The sequence below is a fragment of the Rhopalosiphum maidis genome, chromosome 3, assembly GCF_003676215.2.
Source record: "Rhopalosiphum maidis isolate BTI-1 chromosome 3, ASM367621v3, whole genome shotgun sequence".
NCBI classification, from domain to species: Eukaryota; Metazoa; Arthropoda; class Insecta; order Hemiptera; family Aphididae; genus Rhopalosiphum; species Rhopalosiphum maidis.
Genome location: NC_040879.1, coordinates 70,682,213 through 70,704,740, shown reverse-complemented (window position 1 = coordinate 70,704,740; position 22,528 = coordinate 70,682,213).

Here is a 22,528-nt window from a genome sequence, read left to right as displayed (position 1 = left end):
ATTCTTTTTTAGCATTATTAATTCCATGTATTTATTGATGCTGATACTTCATAAACACTATAAACATGCTTTTAAATGACAATTTTGACTCGTGTTATAAATTCATATTTTAAACTGCTTATGAAACACTCAATTCTCAATTAATTCTCCACTTATTTTACATATTTAACTGACTACATTTTTTTTCAGATTGCAGTGCAGCAGTTCATTCAAGGCTTGCTGAGACAGGAATTTGCATTCATACCACATGGGGAAAGTATCAACATCTTATTTTGAAAATAAACTAGAAGATATTGATAATAATATTGGATTTATGCAATGTGGTGTAATGGTTATTGAATATAATTGATAGCAAATTAATACTAGTGAAACAAAAAATAGTATCATGAAACCAAGACCAATGAATTAAGTAAATGATTCTTATTTAGCATTATTAACTTGCATGTATTTTTGTTGATGCTGAACTTCATAAACACTATAAAACATGTTTTTATATGGTAAATTTGGGTATATTAAAAATTCTAATTTTTATGGCTTATGAACACTCAATTCTCATGTTAGTATCTTTGAAACCTTGACCACTAGAAAGAGAAATGGATCTGATTTAGCATTAATTACTTTCATACATTACATTTAAGCCAATGTTTCATAAACTCTATAAAACATGTTTTTATATGGTAAATTTGACGTATTTTACAAATTCATTTTTTTAATTGCTTATAAAATACTCAATTCTCATGTTAGTGTCTTGAAACCTTCACCACTAGAAAGAGAATATGTTTCTTATTAGCATTAATTACTTTCATACATTACATTTAATCCAATGTTCATAAACACTATAAAACATGTTTTTATATGGTAAATTGGATGTATTTACAAATTCATTTTTTAATTGCTTATAAAATACTCAATTCTCATGTTAGTATCTTGAAACCTTGACCACTAGAAAGAGAATATGTTTCTTATTTAGCATTAATTACTTTCATACATTACATTTAAGTTAATGTTTCATAAACTCTATAAAACTTGTTTTTATATGATAATATTGGAGTATATTAAAAATTCAAATTTTTTATGGCTAATGAAACACTCAATTCTCAATTAATTGACATGAAACCAACACCATTAAATTATGTAAATGATTCTTATTTAACTTTATTAACTTCCATGTAATTCATTGATGCTTATACTTCATAAACACTATAAACATGCTTTTAAATGACAATTTTGACTCGTGTTATAAATTCATATTTTAAACTGCTTATGAAACACTCATTTCTCAATTAATTCTCCACCAATCTTACAAATTTAACTGACTACATTTTTTCAGATTGCAGTGCAGCAGTTCACCCAAGGCTTGCTGAGACCGAAATTTGCATTCATACCACTTTGGGAAAGTATCAACATCTTATTTTGAAAATAAACTAGAAGATACTGATAATAATATTGGATTTCTGCAATGTGTGTGTAATGGTTATTGAATATAATTGATAATAAATTAATAGTTGTGAAACAATTGTTATTTGTTATATATATGAATAAAAGATTAGTAAACACTTTTAGCTTGTAATTTTTATTCTTCTTATTTACCTATGCTATAAAATCTTTTATTTAGACTATACATAAATGATAATTTTGATAAAAATTACAAATTCACATTTTCAACTGTTTATAGAAGAATTAATCATTAAGTCGATATTAACACCAACAGAGGGCGGGAGGTTCCCCATACCTTGGTCGACGGCTGACCTGCCACAGGAAGAATCTAGTTGGTTGTGTGCCGTTCACCGTTCCACTGCTCTCCGGAGTGGGGCGGTATATTTATTAGGCTTTTGACCGAATATCTTGTACATTTACGAAAGAATATTTATAATATCAACGAATTGTTCATATTTTACGCCCGAAGTTAACACAAGTCAGTGTCCTGATCCTCGACCAATGCATTAAGAAAATGATTTAAATTTATCATCAAATTCATATGGAAAAGGGGTATTTTTCAGTTATTGTACAAGTGTATTCTTTTTTTAAAAGTACAAAACATTCTGTTAATTTGTACAATCTTTTATGGCTTATCATAATTATTATTTGTTATCATCTGTTTATGCTTAAATTTCGTATCTTTTTACAGTTTTACATTCGTACTTGTGTTAAAGTTTCAACTGTAAATAGTTTTCAATTATTTTGTATTAAAAATGAAGGTTGTCTGTTAGTTTTGTTTTGATTGTTTCAATTTCTAAATTATCCAGTGTTGTCCACGCACTAGTTTTATAGAATTATTTTCGTTCTCCTTATGGTGTGTAGTAGTGACAATTGGATTAAGTAAATGATTCTTTTTTAGCATTATTAACTTCCATGTAATTCATTGATGCTGATACTTCATAAACACTATAAACATGCTTTTAAATGACAATTTTGACTCGTGTTATAAATTCATATTTTAAACTGCTTATGAAACACTCAATTCTCAATTAATTCTCCACTTATTTTACATATTTAACTGACTACATTTTTTCAGATTGCAGTGCAGCAGTTCAATCAAGGCTTGCTGAGACAGGAATTTGCATTCATACCACTTTGGAAAGTATCAACATCTTATTTGAAAATAAACTAGAAGATATTGATAATAATATTGGATTTATGCAATGTGGTGTAATGGTTATTGAATATAATTGATAGCAAATTAATATTAGTGAAAAAAAAATAGTATCATGAAACCAAGACCAATGAATTAAGTAAATGATTCTTATTTAGCATTATTAACTTCCATGTATTTTGTTGATGCTGATACTTCAAAAACACTAAAAAACTGTTTTATATGGTAATTGGAGTATATTAAAAATTTAATTTTTTATGGCTTATGAAACACTCAATTCTCATGTTAGTATCTTGAAACTTTGACCACTAGAAAAGAGAAATTGGATCTGATTTAGCATTAATTACTTTCATACATACATTTAAGCCAAGTTTCATTTAAACTTATAAAACATGTTTTTATATGGTAAATTTGACGTATTTTACAAATTCATTTTTTTAATGCTTATAAAATACTCAATTCTCATGTTAGTATCTTGAAACCTTGACCACTAGAAGAGAAATGTTTCTTATTTAGCATTAATACTTTCATACATTACATTTAAGCCAATGTTTCATAAACTCTATAAACATGTTTTTATATGGTAAATTTGACGTATTTTACAAATTCATTTTTTTAATTGCTTATAAATACTCAATTCTCATGTTAGTATCTTGAAACCTTGACCACTAGAAAGAGAAAATGTTTCTTATTTAGCATTAATTACTTTCATACATTACATTTAAGCCAATGTTTCATAAACTCTATAAAACATGTTTTTATATGGTAAATTGACGTATTTACAAATTCATTTTTTAATTGCTTATAAATACTCAATTCTCATGTTAGTCTTTTGAAACCTTCACCACTAGAAAGAGAATATGTTTCTTATTTAGCATTAATTACTTTCATACATTACATTTAATCCAATGTTTCATAAACTCTATAAAACATGTTTTTATATGGTAAATTTGACGTATTTTACAAATTCATTTTTTTAATTGCTTATAAAATACTCAATTCTCATGTTAGTATCTTGAAACCTTGACCACTAGAAAGAGAATATGTTTCTTATTCAGCATTAATTACTTTTACATTTATTTAATCAATTTTCATAAACACTATAAAACATGTTTTTATATGATATTTGGAGTATATTAAAATTCAAATTTTTTATGGCTATGAAACACTCAATTCTCAATTAATTGACATGAAACCAACCACATTAAATTATGTAAATGATTCTTATTTAACTTTATAACTTCCATGTAATTCATTGATGCTTATACTTCATAAACACTATAAACATGCTTTAAATGACAATTTGACTCGTGTTATAAATTCATATTTTAAACTGCTTATGAAACACTCATTTCTCAATTAATTCTCCACCAATCTTACAATTTAACTGACTACATTTTTTTCAGATTGCAGTGCAGCAGTTCAATCAAGGCTTGCTGAGACAGGAATTGCATTTATACCACTTTGGAAAATATCAACATCTTATTATGAAAATAAACTAGAAGATACTTATAATAGCAATAATGGTCTTTTGCAAGGTACGTGTAATAATAACCGTATGTAATTGATAGCAACTTAATATTAGTGAAACAAAAGTAAATATCATGAAACCAAGACCAATGAATTAGGTAATGATTCTTATTAAGCATTATTAATTCCATGTATTCATTGATGCTGATACTTCATAAACACTATAAAACATGCTTTAAATGACAATTTTGACTCGTGTTATAATTCATATTTTAACTGCTTATGAAACACTCAATTCTCAATTAATTCTCCATATTTTACATATTTAACTGACTACATTTTTTCAGATTGCAGTGCAGCAGTTCATTCAAGGCTGCTGAGACAGGAATTTGCATTCATACCAATTGGGAAAGTATCAACATCTTATTTTGAAAATAAACTAGAAGATATTGATAATAATATTGGATTTATGCAATGTGTGTGTAATGGTTATTGAATATAATTGATAGCAAATTAATACTAGTGAAACAAAAAATTAGTATCATGAAACCAGACCATGAATAATAAAATGATTTCTATTTAGCATTATTAACTTGCATGTATTTTTGTTGATGCTGATACTTCATAATCATAAACACTATAAACATGTTTTATATGTAAATTGGAGTATATTAAAAATTCTAATTTTTTATGGCTTATGAAAAACTCAATTCTCATGTTAGTATCTTGAAACCTTGACCACTATAAGAGAAATTGGATCTGATTTAGCATTAATTACTTTCATACATTACATTTAAGCAATGTTTCAAAACCCTATAAAACATGTTTTTATGGTAAATTTGAGTATTTTACAAATTCATTTTTTTAATTGCTTATAAAATACTCAATTCTCATGTTAGTATCTTAAACCTTGACCACTAGAAAGAGAATATGTTCTTATTTAGCATTAATTACTTTCATACATTTCATTTAAGCCAATACTTCATAAACACTATAAAACATGTTTTATATGGTAAATTTGACGTATTTTACAAATTCATTTTTTTAATGCTTATAAAATACTCAATTCTCATTTAGGTCTTGAAACCTTCACCACTAGAAAAGAATATGTTTCTTATTTAGCATTAATTACTTTCATACATTACATTTAATCCAATGTTCATAAACTCTATAAAACATGTTTTATATGATAATATTAATGTAAATTACAAATTCAAATTTTTTATGGCTTATAAAATACTCAATTCTCATGTTAGTATCTTTGAAACCTTGACCACTAGAAAGAGAATATGTTTCTTATTTAGCATTAATACTTTCATACATTACATTTAAGTTATGTTTCATAAACTCTATAAAACTTGTTTTTATATGATAATATGGAGTATATTAAAAATTCAAATTTTTTATGGCTATGAAACACTCAATTCTCAATTAATTGACATGAAACCAAACACCATTAATTATGTAAATGATTCTTATTTAACTTTATTAACTTCCATGTAATTCATTGATGCTTATACTTCATAAACACTATAAACATGCTTTTAAATGACAATTTTGACTCGTGTTATAAATTCATATTTTAAACTGCTTATGAAACACTCATTTCTCAATTAATTCTCCACAATCTTACAATTTTAACTGACTACATTTTTTCAGATTGCAGTGCAGCAGTTCACCCAAGGCTTGCTGAGACCGAAATTTGCATTCATACCACTTTGGGAAAGTATCAACATCTTATTTTGAAAATAAACTAGAAGATACTGATAATAATATTGGATTTCTGCAATGTGTGTGTAATGGTTATTGAATATAATTGATAATAAATAATAGTTGTGTGAAACAATGTTATTTGTTATATATATGAATAAAAGATTAGTAAACACTTTTAGCTTGTAATTTTTATTCTTCTTATTTACCTATGCTATAAAAATCTTTTATTTAGACTATACATAAATGATAATTTTGATAAAAATTACAAATTCACATTTTCAACTGTTATAGAAGAATTAATCATTAAGTCGATATTAACACCAACAGAGGGCGGGAGGTTCCCATACCTTGGTCGACGGCTGACCTGCCACAGGAAGAATCTAGTTGGTGTGTGCCGTTCACCGTTCCACTGCTCTCCGGAGTGGGGCGGTATATTTATTAGGCTTTTGACCGAATATCTTGTACATTTACGAAAGAATATTTATAATATCAACGAATTGTTCATATTTACGCCCGAAGTTAACACAAGTCAGTGTCCTGATCCTCGACCAATGCATTAAGAAAATGATTTAAATTTATCATCAAATTCATATGGAAAAGGGGTATTTTTCAGTTATTGTACAAGTGTATTCTTTTTTTAAAAGTACAAACATTCTGTTAATTGTACAATCTTATGGCTTATCATAATTATTATTTGTTATCATCTGTTTATGCTTAAATTTCGTATCTTTTTACAGTTTTACATTCGTACTTGTGTTAAAGTTTCAACTGTAAATAGTTTTCAATTATTTTGTATTAAAAATGAAGGTTGTCTGTTAGTTTTGTTTTGATTGTTTCAATTTCTAAATTATCCAGTGTTGTCCACGCACTAGTTGTTATAGAATTATTTCGTTCTCCTATGGTGTGTAGTAGTGACATTGGATTAGTAAATGATTCTTTTTAGCATTATTAACTTCCATGTAATTCATTGATGCTGATACTTCATAAACACTATAAAACATGCTTTTAAATGACAATTTTGACTCGTGTTATAAATTCATATTTTAAACTGCTTATGAAACACTCATTCTCAATTAATTCTCCACTATTTTACATATTTAACTGACTACATTTTTTCAGATTGCAGTGCAGCAGTTCATTCAAGGCTTGCTGAGACAGGAATTTGCATTCATACCACTTTGGGAAAGTATCAACATCTTATTTGAAAATAAACTAGAAGATATTGATAATAATATTGGATTTATGCAATGTGTGTGTAATGGTTATTGAATATAATTGATAGCAATTATTAATACTATGAAACAAAAAATTAGTATCATGAAACCAAGACCAATGAATTAAGTAAATGATTCTTATTTAGCATTATTAACTTGCATGTATTTTTGTTGATGCTGATACTTCATAAACACTATAAAACATGTTTTTATATGGTAAATTGAGTATAATTAAAATTCTAATTTTTTTGGCTTATGAAAACTCAATCTCATGTAGTATCTTGAAACTTGACCACTAGAAAGAGAAATTGGATCTGATTAGCATTAATTACTTTCATACATTACATTAAGCCATGTTTCATATAAAACTCTATAAAACATGTTGTATATGGTTTTTTTTATAAATTGACGTATTTTACAAATTCATTTTTTAAGTGCTTATAAAATACTCAATTCTCATGTTAGTATCTTGATGAAACTGACCACTAGAAGAGAATATGTTTCTATTTAGCATTAATTACTTTCATACATTTCATTTAAGCCAATACTTCATAAACACTATAAAACATGTTTTATATGGTAAATTTGGCGTATTTACAAATTCATTTTTTTAATGCTTATAAAATACTCAATTCTCATGTTAGGTCTTTGAAACCTTCACCACTAGAAATAGAATATGTTTTCTATTTAGCATAATTACTTTCATACATTACATTTAATCCAATGTTCATAAACTCTATAAAACATTTTTTATATGGTAAATTTGACGTATTTTACAAATTCATTTTTTAATTGCTTATAAAATACTCAATTCTCATGTTAGTATCTTGAAACCTGACCACAGAAAGAGAATATGTTTCTTATTCAGGATTAATTATTGTATACATTTATTTAATTCCAATACTTCATAAACACTATAATATAAAACATGTTTTTATATGATAATATTGGAGTTATTAAAAATTCAAATTTTTTATGGCTAAGAAACACTCAATTCTCATGAATTGAATGAAACAACACCAATTAAAATTATGTAAATGATTCTTATTTAACTTTATTAACTTCCATGTAATTCATTGATGCTTATACTTCAAAACACTATAAAACATGCTTTTAATGACAATTTTGACTCGTGTTATAAATTCATATTTAAAACTGCTATAAACAACTGAAAACACTCAATTTCTCAATTAATTCTCCACTAATTTTACAATTTAACTGACTACATTTTTTTCAGATTGCAGTGCAGCAGTTCAATCAAGGCTTGCTGAGACAGGAATTTGCATTTATACCACTTGGGAAAATATCAACATCTTATTATGAAAATAAACTAGAAGATACTTATAATAGCAATAATGGTCTTTTGCAAGGTACGTGTAATAATAACCGTATGTAATTGATAGCAACTTAAATTAGTGAAACAAAAAGTAAATATCATGAAACCAAGACCAATGAATTAGGTAAATGATTCTTATTAAGCATTATTAATTCCATGTATTTCATTGATGCTGATACTTCATAAACACTATAAACATGCTTTTAAATGACAATTTGACTCGTGTTATAAATTCATATTTTAAACTGCTTATGAAACACTCAATTCTCATTAATTCTCCACTTATTTACATATTTAACTGACTACATTTTTTCAGATTGCAGTGCAGCAGTTCATTCAAGGCTTGCTGAGACAGGAATTTGCATTCATACCACTTTGGGAAAGTATCAACATCTTATTTTGAAAATAAACTAGAAGATATGATAATATTTGGATTATGCAATGTGTGTGTAATGGTATTGAATATAATTGATAGCAAATTAATACTAGTGAAACAAAAAATTAGTATCATGAAACCAAGACCAATGAATTAAGTAAATGATTCTTATTTAGCATTATTAACTTGCATGTATTTTTGTTGATGCTGATACTTCATAAACACTATAAAACATGTTTTATATGGTAAATTTGGAGTATATTAAAAATTCTAATTTTTTATGGCTTATGAAACACTCAATTCTCATGTTAGTATCTTGAAACCTTGACCACTAGAAAGAGAAATTGGATCTGATTTAGCATTAATTACTTTCATACATTACATTTAAGCCAATGTTTCATAAACTCTATAAAACATGTTTTTATATGGTAAATTTGACGTATTTTACAAATTCATTTTTTAATTGCTTATAAAATACTCAATTCTCATGTTAGTATCTTGAAACCTTGACCACTAGAAAGAGAATATGTTTCTTATTTAGCATTAATTACTTTCATACATTCATTTAAGCCAATACTTCATAAACACTATAAAACATGTTTTTATATGGTAAATTTGACGTATTTTACAAATTCATTTTTTAATTGCTTATAAAATACTCAATTCTCATTTAGTATCTTGAAACCTTCACCACTAGAAAGAGAATATGTTTCTTTTTAGCATTAATTACTTTCATACATTACATTTAATCCAATGTTTCATAAACTCTATAAAACATGTTTTTATATGATAATATTAAGTAATTACAAATTCAAATTTGTTATGGCTTATAAAAATACTCAATTCTTCATGTTAGTATCTTGAAACCTTTGACCATCTAGAAAGAAATAATGTTTCTTAGTTAGCATTAATTACTTTCATACATTAACATTTAAGTTACTGTTTCATAAACTCTATAAAACTGTGTTTTATTTGATAATATTGGAGTATATTAAAAATTCAAATTTTTTATGGCTAATGAAACACTCAATTCTCAATTAATTGACATGAACGCAACACCATTAAATTATGTAATGATTCTTATTTAACTTATTACTTCCATGTAATTCATTGATGCTTATACTTCATAAACACTATAAACATGCTTTTAAATGACAATTTTGACTCGTGTTATAAATTCATATTTTAAACTGCTTATGAAACACTCATTTCTCAATTAATTCTCCACCAATCTTACAAATTTAACTGACTACATTTTTTCAGATTGCAGTGCAGCAGTTCACCCAAGGCTTGCTGAGACCGAAATTTGCATTCATACCACTTTGGGAAGTATCAACATCTTATTTTGAAAATAAACTAGAAGATACTGATAATAATATTGGATTTCTGCAATGTGTGTGTAATGGTTATTGAAATATAATTGATAATAAATTAATAGTTGTGTGAAACAATTGTTATTTGTTATATATATGAATAAAAGATTAGTAAACACTTTTAGCTTGTAATGTTTATTCTTCTTATTTACCTATGCTATAAAAATCTTTTATTTAGACTATACATAAATGATAATTTTGATAAAAATTACAAATTCACATTTGTCAACTGTTTATAGAAGAATTAATCATTAAGTCGATATTAACACCAACAGAGGGCGGGAGGTTCCCCATACCTTGGTCGACGGCTGACCTGCCACAGGAAGAATCTAGTTGGTTGTGTGCCGTTCACCGTTCCACTGCTCTCCGGAGTGGGGCGGTATATTTATTAGGCTTTTGACCGAATATCTTGTACATTTACGAAAGAATATTTATAATATCAACGAATTGTTCATATTTTACGCCCGAAGTTACACAAGTCAGTGTCCTGATCCTCGACCAATGCATTAAGAAATGATTTAAATTTATCATCAAATTCATATGGAAAAGGGGTATTTTTCAGTTATTGTACAAGTGTATTCTTTTTTAAAAGTACAAAACATTCTGTTAATTTGTACAATCTTTTATGGCTTATCATAATTATTATTTGTTATCATCTGTTTATGCTTAAATTTCGTATCTTTTTACAGTTTTACATTCGTACTTGTGTTAAAGTTTCAACTGTAAATAGTTTTCAATTATTTTGTATTAAACATGAAGGTTGTCTGTTAGTTTTTGTTTTGATTGTTTTTCAATTTCTTAAATTATCCAGTGTTTGTCCACGCACTAGTTGTTATAGAATTATTTTCGTTCTCCTTATGGTGTGTAGTAGTGACAATTGGATTAATTTACATGATTCTTTTTGTAGCATTATTACTTCCATGTAATTCATTGATGCTGATACTTCATAAACACTATAAACATGCTTTTAAATGACAATTTTGACTCGTGTTATAAATTCATATTTTAAACTGCTTATGAAACACTCAATTCTCAATTAATTCTCCACTAATTTTACATATTTAACTGACTACATTTTTTCAGATTGCAGTGCAGCAGTTCAATCAAGGCTTGCTGAGACAGGAATTTGCATTTATACCACTTTGGAAAATATCAACATCTTATTATGAAAATAAACTAGAAGATACTTATAATAGCAATAATGGTCTTTTGCAAGGTACGTGTAATAATAACCGTATGTAATTGATAGCAACTTAATATTAGTGAAACAAAAAGTAAATATCATGAAACCAAGACCAATGAATTAGGTAAATGATTCTTATTAAGCATTATTAATTCCATGTATTTCATTGATGCTGATACTTCATAAACACTATAAACATGCTTTTAAATGACAATTTTGACTCGTGTTATGAATTCATATTTTAAACTGCTTATGAAACACTCAATTCTCAATTAATTCTCCACTTATTTTACATATTTAACTGACTACATTTTTTTCAGATTGCAGTGCAGCAGTTCATTCAAGGCTTGCTGAGACAGGAATTTGCATTCATACCACTTTGGGAAAGTATCAACATCTTATTTTGAAAATAAACTAGAAGATATTGATAATAATATTGGATTTATGCAATGTGTGTGTAATGGTTATTGAATATAATTGATAGCAAATTAATACTAGTGAAACAAAAAATTAGTATCATGAAACCAAGACCAATGAATTAAGTAAATGATTCTTATTTAGCATTATTAACTTGCATGTATTTTTGTTGATGCTGATACTTCATAAACACTATAAAACATGTTTTTATATGGTAAATTTGGAGTATATTAAAAATTCTAATTTTTTATGGCTTATGAAACACTCAATTCTCATGTTAGTATCTTGAAACCTTGACCACTAGAAAGAGAAATTGGATCTGATTTAGCATTAATTACTTTCATACATTACATTTAAGCCAATGTTTCATAAACTCTATAAAACATGTTTTTATATGGTAAATTTGACGTATTTTTACAAATTCATTTTTTTAATTGCTTATAAATACTCATTCTCATGTTAGTGGTCTTGAAACCTTCACCACTAGAAATAGAATATGTTTCTTATTTAGCATTAATACTTTCATACATTCCATTTAACCAATGTTTACATAAACTCTATAAAACATGTTTTATATATGGTAAATTTGACGTATTTTACAAATTCATTTTTTTAATTGCTTATAAAATACTCAATTCCATGTTAGTATCTTGAAACCTTGACCACTAGAAAGAGAATATGTTTCTTATTTAGCATTAATTACTTTCATACATTACATTTAAGGTTACTGTTTCATAAACTCTATAAAACTTGTTTTTTATATATAATATGGGAGTATCTTAAAAATTCAAATTTTTTATTGGCTAATGAAACACTCATTCTCAATTAATTGACATGAAACCAACACCATTAAATTATGTAAATGATTCTTATTTAACTTTATTAACTTCCATGTAATTCATTGATGCTTATACTTCATAAACACTATAAACATGCTTTAAATGACAATTTTGACTCGTGTTATAAATTCATATTTTAAACTGCTTATGAAACACTCATTCTCAATTAATTCTCCACCAATCTTACAATTTTAACTGACTACATTTTTTCAGATTGCAGTGCAGCAGTTCACCCAAGGCTTGCTGAGACCGAAATTTGCATTCATACCACTTTGGGAAAGTATCAACATCTTATTTTGAAAATAAACTAGAAGATACTGATAATAATATTGGATTTCTGCAATGTGTGTGTAATGGTTATTGAATATAATTGATAATAAATTAATAGTTGTGAACAATTGTTATGTGTTATATATATGAATAAAAGATTAGTAAACACTTTTAGCTTGTAATTTTTATTCTTCTTATTTACCTATGCTATAAAAATCTTTTATTTAGACTATACATAAATGATAATTTTGATAAAAATTACAATTCACATTTTCAACTGTTTTATAGAAGAATTAATCATTAAGTCGATATTAACACCAACAGAGGGCGGGAGGTTCCCCATACCTTGGTCGACGGCTGACCTGCCACAGGAAGAATCTAGTTGGTTGTGTGCCGTTCACCGTTCCACTGCTCTCCGGAGTGGGGCGGTATATTTATTAGGCTTTTGACCGAATATCTTGTACATTTACGAAAGAATATTTATAATATCAACGAATTGTTCATATTTTACGCCCGAAGTTAACACAAGTCAGTGTCCTGATCCTCGACCAATGCATTAAGAAAATGATTTAAATTTATCATCAAATTCATATGGAAAAGGGGTATTTTTCAGTTATTGTACAAGTGTATTCTTTTTTAAAAGTACAAAACATTCTGTTAATTTGTACAATCTTTTATGGCTTATCATAATTATTATTTGTTATCATCTGTTTATGCTTAAATTTCGTATCTTTTTACAGTTTTACATTCGTACTTGTGTTAAAGTTTCAACTGTAAATAGTTTTCAATTATTTTGTATTAAAAATGAAGGTTGTCTGTTAGTTTTTGTTTTGATTGTTTCAATTTCTAAATTATCCAGTGTTGTCCACGCACTAGTTGTTATAGAATTATTTTCGTTCTCCTTATGGTGTGTAGTAGTGACAATTGGATTAAGTAAATGATTCTTTTTTAGCATTATTAACTTCCATGTAATTCATTGATGCTGATACTTCATAAACACTATAAACATGCTTTTAAATGACAATTTTGACTCGTGTTATAAATTCATATTTTAAACTGCTTATGAAACACTCAATTCTCAATTAATTCTCCACTAATTTTACATATTTAACTGACTACATTTTTTTCAGATTGCAGTGCAGCAGTTCAATCAAGGCTTGCTGAGACAGGAATTTGCATTTATACCACTTTGGAAAATATCAACATCTTATTATGAAAATAAACTAGAAGATAGATTATAATAGCAATAATGGTCTTTTGCAAGGTACGTGTAATAATAACCGTATGTAATTGATAGCAACTTAATATTAGTGAAACAAAAAGTAAATATCATGAAACCAAGACCAATGAATTAGGTAAATGATTCTTATTAAGCATTATTAATTCCATGTATTTCATTGATGCTGATACTTCATAAACACTATAAACATGCTTTTAAATGACAATTTTGACTCGTGTTATGAATTCATATTTTAAACTGCTTATGAAACACTCAATTCTCAATTAATTCTCCACTTATTTTACATATTTAACTGACTACATTTTTTCAGATTGCAGTGCAGCAGTTCATTCAAGGCTTGCTGAGACAGGAATTTGCATTCATACCACTTTGGGAAAGTATCAACATCTTATTTTGAAAATAAACTAGAAGATATTGATAATAATATTGGATTTATGCAATGTGTGTGTAATGGTTATTGAATATAATTGATAGCAAATTAATACTAGTGAAACAAAAAATTAGTATCATGAAACCAAGACCAATGAATTAAGTAAATGATTCTTATTTAGCATTATTAACTTGCATGTATTTTTGTTGATGCTGATACTTCATAAACACTATAAAACATGTTTTTATATGGTAAATTTGGAGTATATTAAAAATTCTAATTTTTTATGGCTTATGAAACACTCAATTCTCATGTTAGTATCTTGAAACCTTGACCACTAGAAAGAGAAATTGGATCTGATTTAGCATTAATTACTTTCATACATTACATTTAAGCCAATGTTTCATAAACTCTATAAAACATGTTTTTATATGGTAAATTTGACGTATTTTACAAATTCATTTTTTTAATTGCTTATAAAATACTCAATTCTCATGTTAGTATCTTGAAACCTTCACCACTAGAAAGAGAATATGTTTCTTATTCAGGTTAATTACTTTTAACATTTCATATAATCCAATACTTCATAAACACTATAAAACATGTTTTTATATGATAATATTAATGTAAATTACAAATTCAAATTTTTTATGGCTTATAAAATACTCAATTCTCGTTAGTATCTTGAAACCTTCACCACTAGAAAGAGAATATGTTTCTTATTTAGCATTAATTACTTTCATACATTACATTTAAGTTAATGTTTCATAAACTCTATAAAACTTGTTTTTATATGATAATATTGGAGTATATTAAAAATTCAAATTTTTTATGGCTTATGAAACACTCAATTCTCAATTAATTGACATGAAACCAACACCATTAAATTATGTAAATGATTCTTATTTAACTTTATTAACTTCCATGTAATTCATTGATGCTTATACTTCATAAACACTATAAACATGCTTTTAAATGACAATTTGACTCGTGTTATAAATTCATATTTTAAACTGCTTATGAAACACTCATTTCTCAATTAATTCTCCACCAATCTTACAAATTTAACTGACTACATTTTTTCAGATTGCAGTGCAGCAGTTCACCCAAGGCTTGCTGAGACCGAAATTTGCATTCATACCACTTTGGGAAAGTATCAACATCTTATTTTGAAAATAAACTAGAAGATACTGATAATAATATTGGATTTCTGCAATGTGTGTGTAATGGTTATTGAATATAATTGATAATAAATTAATAGTTGTGAAACAATTGTTATTTGTTATATATATGAATAAAAGATTAGTAAACACTTTTAGCTTGTAATTTTTATTCTTCTTATTTACCTATGCTATAAAAATCTTTTATTTAGACTATACATAAATGATAATTTTGATAAAAATTACAAATTCACATTTTCAACTGTTTATAGAAGAATAATTATCATTAAGTCGATATTAACACCAACAGAGGGCGGGAGGTTCCCCATACCTTGGTCGACGGCTGACCTGCCACAGGAAGAATCTAGTTGGTTGTGTGCCGTTCACCGTTCCACTGCTCTCCGGAGTGGGGCGGTATTTTATTAGGCTTTTGACCGAATATCTTGTACATTTACGAAAGAATATTTATAATATCAACGAATTGTTCATATTTTACGCCCGAAGTTAACACAAGTCAGTGTCCTGATCCTCGACCAATGCATTAAGAAAATGATTTAAATTTATCATCAAATTCATATGGAAAAGGGGTATTTTTCAGTTATTGTACAAGTGTATTCTTTTTTTAAAAGTACAAAACATTCTGTTAATTTGTACAATCTTTTATGGCTTATCATAATTATTATTTGTTATCATCTGTTTATGCTTAATTTCGTATCTTTTTACAGTTTTACATTCGTACTTGTGTTAAAGTTTCAACTGTAAATAGTTTTCAATTATTTTGTATTAAAAATGAAGGTTGTCTGTTAGTTTTTGTTTTGATTGTTTCAATTTCTAAATTATCCAGTGTTGTCCACGCACTAGTTGTTATAGAATTATTTTCGTTCTCCTTATGGTGTGTAGTAGTGACAATTGGATTAAGTAAATGATTCTTTTTTAGCATTATTAACTTCCATGTAATTCATTGATGCTGATACTTCATAAACACTATAAACATGCTTTTAAATGACAATTTTGACTCGTGTTATAAATTCATATTTTAAACTGCTTATGAAACACTCAATTCTCAATTAATTCTCCACTAATTTTACATATTTAACTGACTACATTTTTTTCAGATTGCAGTGCAGCAGTTCAATCAAGGCTTGCTGAGACAGGAATTTGCATTTATACCACTTTGGAAAATATCAACATCTTATTATGAAAATAAACTAGAAGATACTTATAATAGCAATAATGGTCTTTTGCAAGGTACGTGTAATAATAACCGTATGTAATTGATAGCAACTTAATATTAGTGAAACAAAAGTAAATATCATGAAACCAAGACCAATGAATTAGGTAAATGATTATTAAGCATTATTAATTCCATGTATTTCATTGATGCTGATACTTCATAAACACTATAAACATGCTTTTAAATGACAATTTTGACTCGTGTTATGAATTCATATTTTAAACTGCTTATGAAACACTCAATTCTCAATTAATTCTCCACTTATTTTACATATTTAACTGACTACATTTTTTTCAGATTGCAGTGCAGCAGTTCATTCAAGGCTTGCTGAGACAGGAATTTGCATTCATACCACTTTGGGAAAGTATCAACATCTTATTTTGAAAATAAACTAGAAGATATTGATAATAATATTGGATTTATGCAATGTGTGTGTAATGGTTATTGAATATAATTGATAGCAAATTAATACTAGTGAAACAAAAAATTAGTATCATGAAACCAAGACCAATGAATTAAGTAAATGATTCTTATTTAGCATTATTAACTTGCATGTATTTTTGTTGATGCTGATACTTCATAAACACTATAAAACATGTTTTTATATGGTAAATTTGGAGTATATTAAAAATTCTAATTTTTATGGCTTATGAAACACTCAATTCTCATGTTAGTATCTTGAAACCTTGACCACTAGAAAGAGAAATGGATCTGATTTTAGCATTAATTACTTTCATACATTACATTTAAGCCAATGTTTCATAAACTCTATAAAACATGTTTTATATGGTAAATTTGACGTATTTTACAAATTCATTTTTTTAATTGCTTATAAAATACTCAATTCTCATGTTAGTGTCTTGAAACCTTCACCACTAGAAATAGAATATGTTTCTTATTCAGGATTAATTACTTTTATACATTTCATATAATCCAATACTTCATAAACACTATAAAACATGTTTTTATTATAAATTAATGTAAATTACAAATTCAAATTTTTTATGGCTTATAAAATACTCAATTCTCGTTAGTATCTTGAAACCTTCACCACTAGAAAGAGAATATGTTTCTTATTTAGCATTAATTACTTTCATACATTACATTTAAGTTAATGTTTCATAAACTCTATAAAACTTGTTTTTATATGATAATATTGGAGTATATTAAAAATTCAAATTTTTTATGGCTAATGAAACACTCAATTCTCAATTAATTGACATGAAACCAACACCATTAAATTATGTAAATGATTCTTATTTAACTTTATTAACTTCCATGTAATTCATTGATGCTTATACTTCATAAACACTATAAACATGCTTTTAAATGACAATTTTGACTCGTGTTATAAATTCATATTTTAAACTGCTTATGAAACACTCATTTCTCAATTAATTCTCCACCAATCTTACAAATTTAACTGACTACATTTTTTCAGATTGCAGTGCAGCAGTTCACCCAAGGCTTGCTGAGACCGAAATTTGCATTCATACCACTTTGGGAAAGTATCAACATCTTATTTTGAAAATAAACTAGAAGATACTGATAATAATATTGGATTTCTGCAATGTGTGTGTAATGGTTATTGAATATAATTGATAATAAATTAATAGTTGTGAAACAATTGTTATTTGTTATATATATGAATAAAAGATTAGTAAACACTTTTAGCTTGTAATTTTTATTCTTCTTATTTACCTATGCTATAAAAATCTTTTATTTAGACTATACATAAATGATAATTTTGATAAAAATTACAAATTCACATTTTCAACTGTTTATAGAAGAATTAATCATTAAGTCGATATTAACACCAACAGAGGGCGGGAGGTTCCCCATACCTTGGTCGACGGCTGACCTGCCACAGGAAGAATCTAGTTGGTTGTGTGCCGTTCACCGTTCCACTGCTCTCCGGAGTGGGGCGGTATATTTATTAGGCTTTTGACCGAATATCTTGTACATTTACGAAAGAATATTATAATATCAACGAATTGTTCATATTTTACGCCCGAAGTTAACACAAGTCAGTGTCCTGATCCTCGACCAATGCATTAAGAAAATGATTTAAATTTATCATCAAATTCATATGGAAAAGGGGTATTTTTCAGTTATTGTACAAGTGTATTCTTTTTTAAAAGTACAAAACATTCTGTTAATTTGTACAATCTTTTATGGCTTATCATAATTATTATTTGTTATCATCTGTTTATGCTTAAATTTCGTATCTTTTTACAGTTTTACATTCGTACTTGTGTTAAAGTTTCAACTGTAAATAGTTTTCAATTATTTTGTATTAAAAATGAAGGTTGTCTGTTAGTTTTTGTTTTGATTGTTTCAATTTCTAAATTATCCAGTGTTGTCCACGCACTAGTTGTTATAGAATTATTTTCGTTCTCCTTATGGTGTGTAGTAGTGACAATTGGATTAAGTAAATGATTCTTTTTAGCATTATTAACTTCCATGTAATTCATTGATGCTGATACTTCATAAACACTATAAACATGCTTTTAAATGACAATTTTGACTCGTGTTATAAATTCATATTTTAAACTGCTTATGAAACACTCAATTCTCAATTAATTCTCCACTAATTTTACATATTTAACTGACTACATTTTTTTCAGATTGCAGTGCAGCAGTTCAATCAAGGCTTGCTGAGACAGGAATTTGCATTTATACCACTTTGGAAAATATCAACATCTTATTATGAAAATAAACTAGAAGATACTTATAATAGCAATAATGGTCTTTTGCAAGGTACGTGTAATAATAACCGTATGTAATTGATAGCAACTTAATATTAGTGAAACAAAAAGTAAATATCATGAAACCAAGACCAATGAATTAGGTAAATGATTCTTATTAAGCATTATTAATTCCATGTATTTCATTGATGCTGATACTTCATAAACACTATAAACATGCTTTTAAATGACAATTTTGACTCGTGTTATGAATTCATATTTTAAACTGCTTATGAAACACTCAATTCTCAATTAATTCTCCACTTATTTTACATATTTAACTGACTACATTTTTTTCAGATTGCAGTGCAGCAGTTCATTCAAGGCTTGCTGAGACAGGAATTTGCATTCATACCACTTTGGGAAAGTATCAACATCTTATTTTGAAAATAAACTAGAAGATATTGATAATAATATTGGATTTATGCAATGTGTGTGTAATGGTTATTGAATATAATTGATAGCAAATTAATACTAGTGAAACAAAAAATTAGTATCATGAAACCAAGACCAATGAATTAAGTAAATGATTCTTATTTAGCATTATTAACTTGCATGTATTTTTGTTGATGCTGATACTTCATAAACACTATAAAACATGTTTTTATATGGTGGTAAATTTGGAGTATATTAAAAATTCTAATTTTTTATGGCTTATGAAACACTCAATTCTCATGTTAGTATCTTGAAACCTTGACCACTAGAAAGAGAAATTGGATCTGATTTAGCATTAATTACTTTCATACATTACATTTAAGCCAATGTTTCATATAAACCTATAAAACATGTTGTTATATGGTAAATTTGACGTATTTTACAAATTCATTTTTTAATTGCTTATAAAATACTCAATTCTCATGTTAGTATCTTGAAACCTTGACCACTAGAAAGAGAATATGTTTCTTATTCAGGATTAATTACTTTCATACATTACATTTAAGCCAATGTTTCATAAACTCTATAAAAATGTTTTTATATGGTAAATTTGACGTATTTTACAAATTCATTTTTTTTGCTTATAAAATACTCAATTCTCATGTTAGTTCTTGAAACCTCCACCACTAGAAATAGAATATGTTTCTTATTTAGCATTAATTACTTTCATACATTACATTTAAGCCAATGTTTCATAAACTCTATAAAACATGTTTTTATATGGTAAATTTGACGTATTTTACAAATTCATTTTTTAATTGCTTATAAAATACTCAATTCTCATGTTAGTGTCTTGAAACCTCCACCACTAGAAATAGAATATGTTTCTTTTAGCATTAATTACTTTCATACATTACATTTAAGCCAATGTTTCATAAACTCTATAAAACATGTTTTTATATGGTAAATTTGACGTATTTTACAAATTCATTTTTTAATGCTTATAAAATACTCAATTCTCATGTTAGTACCTTGAAACCTTGACCACTAGAAAGAGAATATTCTTATTCAGGATTAATTACTTTCATACATTACATTTAAGCCAATGTTTCATAAACTCTATAAAAATGTTTTTTATGGTAAATATGACGTATTTTACAAATTCATTTTTTTAATTGCTTATAAAATACTCAATTCTCATGTTAGTATCTTGAAACCTTGACCACTAGAAAGAGAATATGTTCTTATTCAGGATTAATTACTTTTTACATTCATATAATCCAACTTCATAAACACTATAAAACATGTTTTTATATGATAATATAATGTAAATTACAAATTCAAATTTTTTATGGCTTATAAAATACTCAATTCTCGTTAGTATCTTGAAACCTTCACCACTAGAAAGAGAATATGTTTCTTATTTAGCATTAATTACTTCATACATTACATTTAAGTTAATGTTTCATAAACTCTATAAAACTTGTTTTTATATGATAATATTGGAGTAGTATATAAAAATTCAATTTTTATGGCTAATGAAACACTCAATTCTCAATTAATTGACATGAAACCAACACCATTAAATTATGTAAATGATTCTTATTTAACTTTATTAACTTCATGTAATTCATTGATGCTATACTTCATAAACACTATAAACATGCTTTTAAATGACAATTTTGACTCGTGTTATAAATTCATATTTTAAACTGCTTATGAAACACTCAATTCTCAATTAATTATCCACAATCTTACAAATTTAACTGACTACATTTTTCAGATTGCAGTGCAGCAGTTCACCCAGGCTTGCTGAGACCGAAATTTGCATTCATACCACTTTGGGAAAGTATCAACATCTTATTTTGAAAATAAACTAGAAGATACTGATAATAATATTGGATTTCTGCAATGTGTGTGTAATGGTTAGAATATAATTGATAATAAATTAATAGTTGTGAAACAATTGTTATTTGTTATATATATGAATAAAAGATTAGTACACTTTTAGCTTGTAATTTTTATTCTTCTTATTTACCTATGCTATAAAATCTTTTTTAGACTATACATAAATGATAATTTGATAAAAATTACAAATTCACATTTTCAACTGTTTATAGAAGAATTAATCATTAAGTCGATTATTAACACAACAGAGGGCGGGAGGTTCCCCATACCTTGGTCGACGGCTGACCTGCCACAGAAGAATCTAGTTGGTTGTTGTGTGCCGTTCACCGTTTCCACTGCTCTCCGGAGTGGGCGGTATATTTATTAGGCTTTTGACCGAATATCTTGTACATTACGAAAGAATATTATAATATCAACGAATTGTTCATATTTTACGCCCGAAGTTAACACAAGTCAGTGTCCTGATCCTCGACCAATGCATTAAGAAAATGATTTAAAATTTATCATCAAATTCATATGGAAAGGGGTATTTTTCAGTATTGTACAAGTGTCTCTTTTTTTAAAAGTACAAAACATTCTGTTAATTTGTACAATTTTGGCTTATCATAATTATTATTGTTATCATCTGTTTATGCTTAATTTCGTATCTTTTACAGTTTTACATTCGTACTTGTGTTAAAGTTTCAACTGTAAATAGTTTTCAATTATTT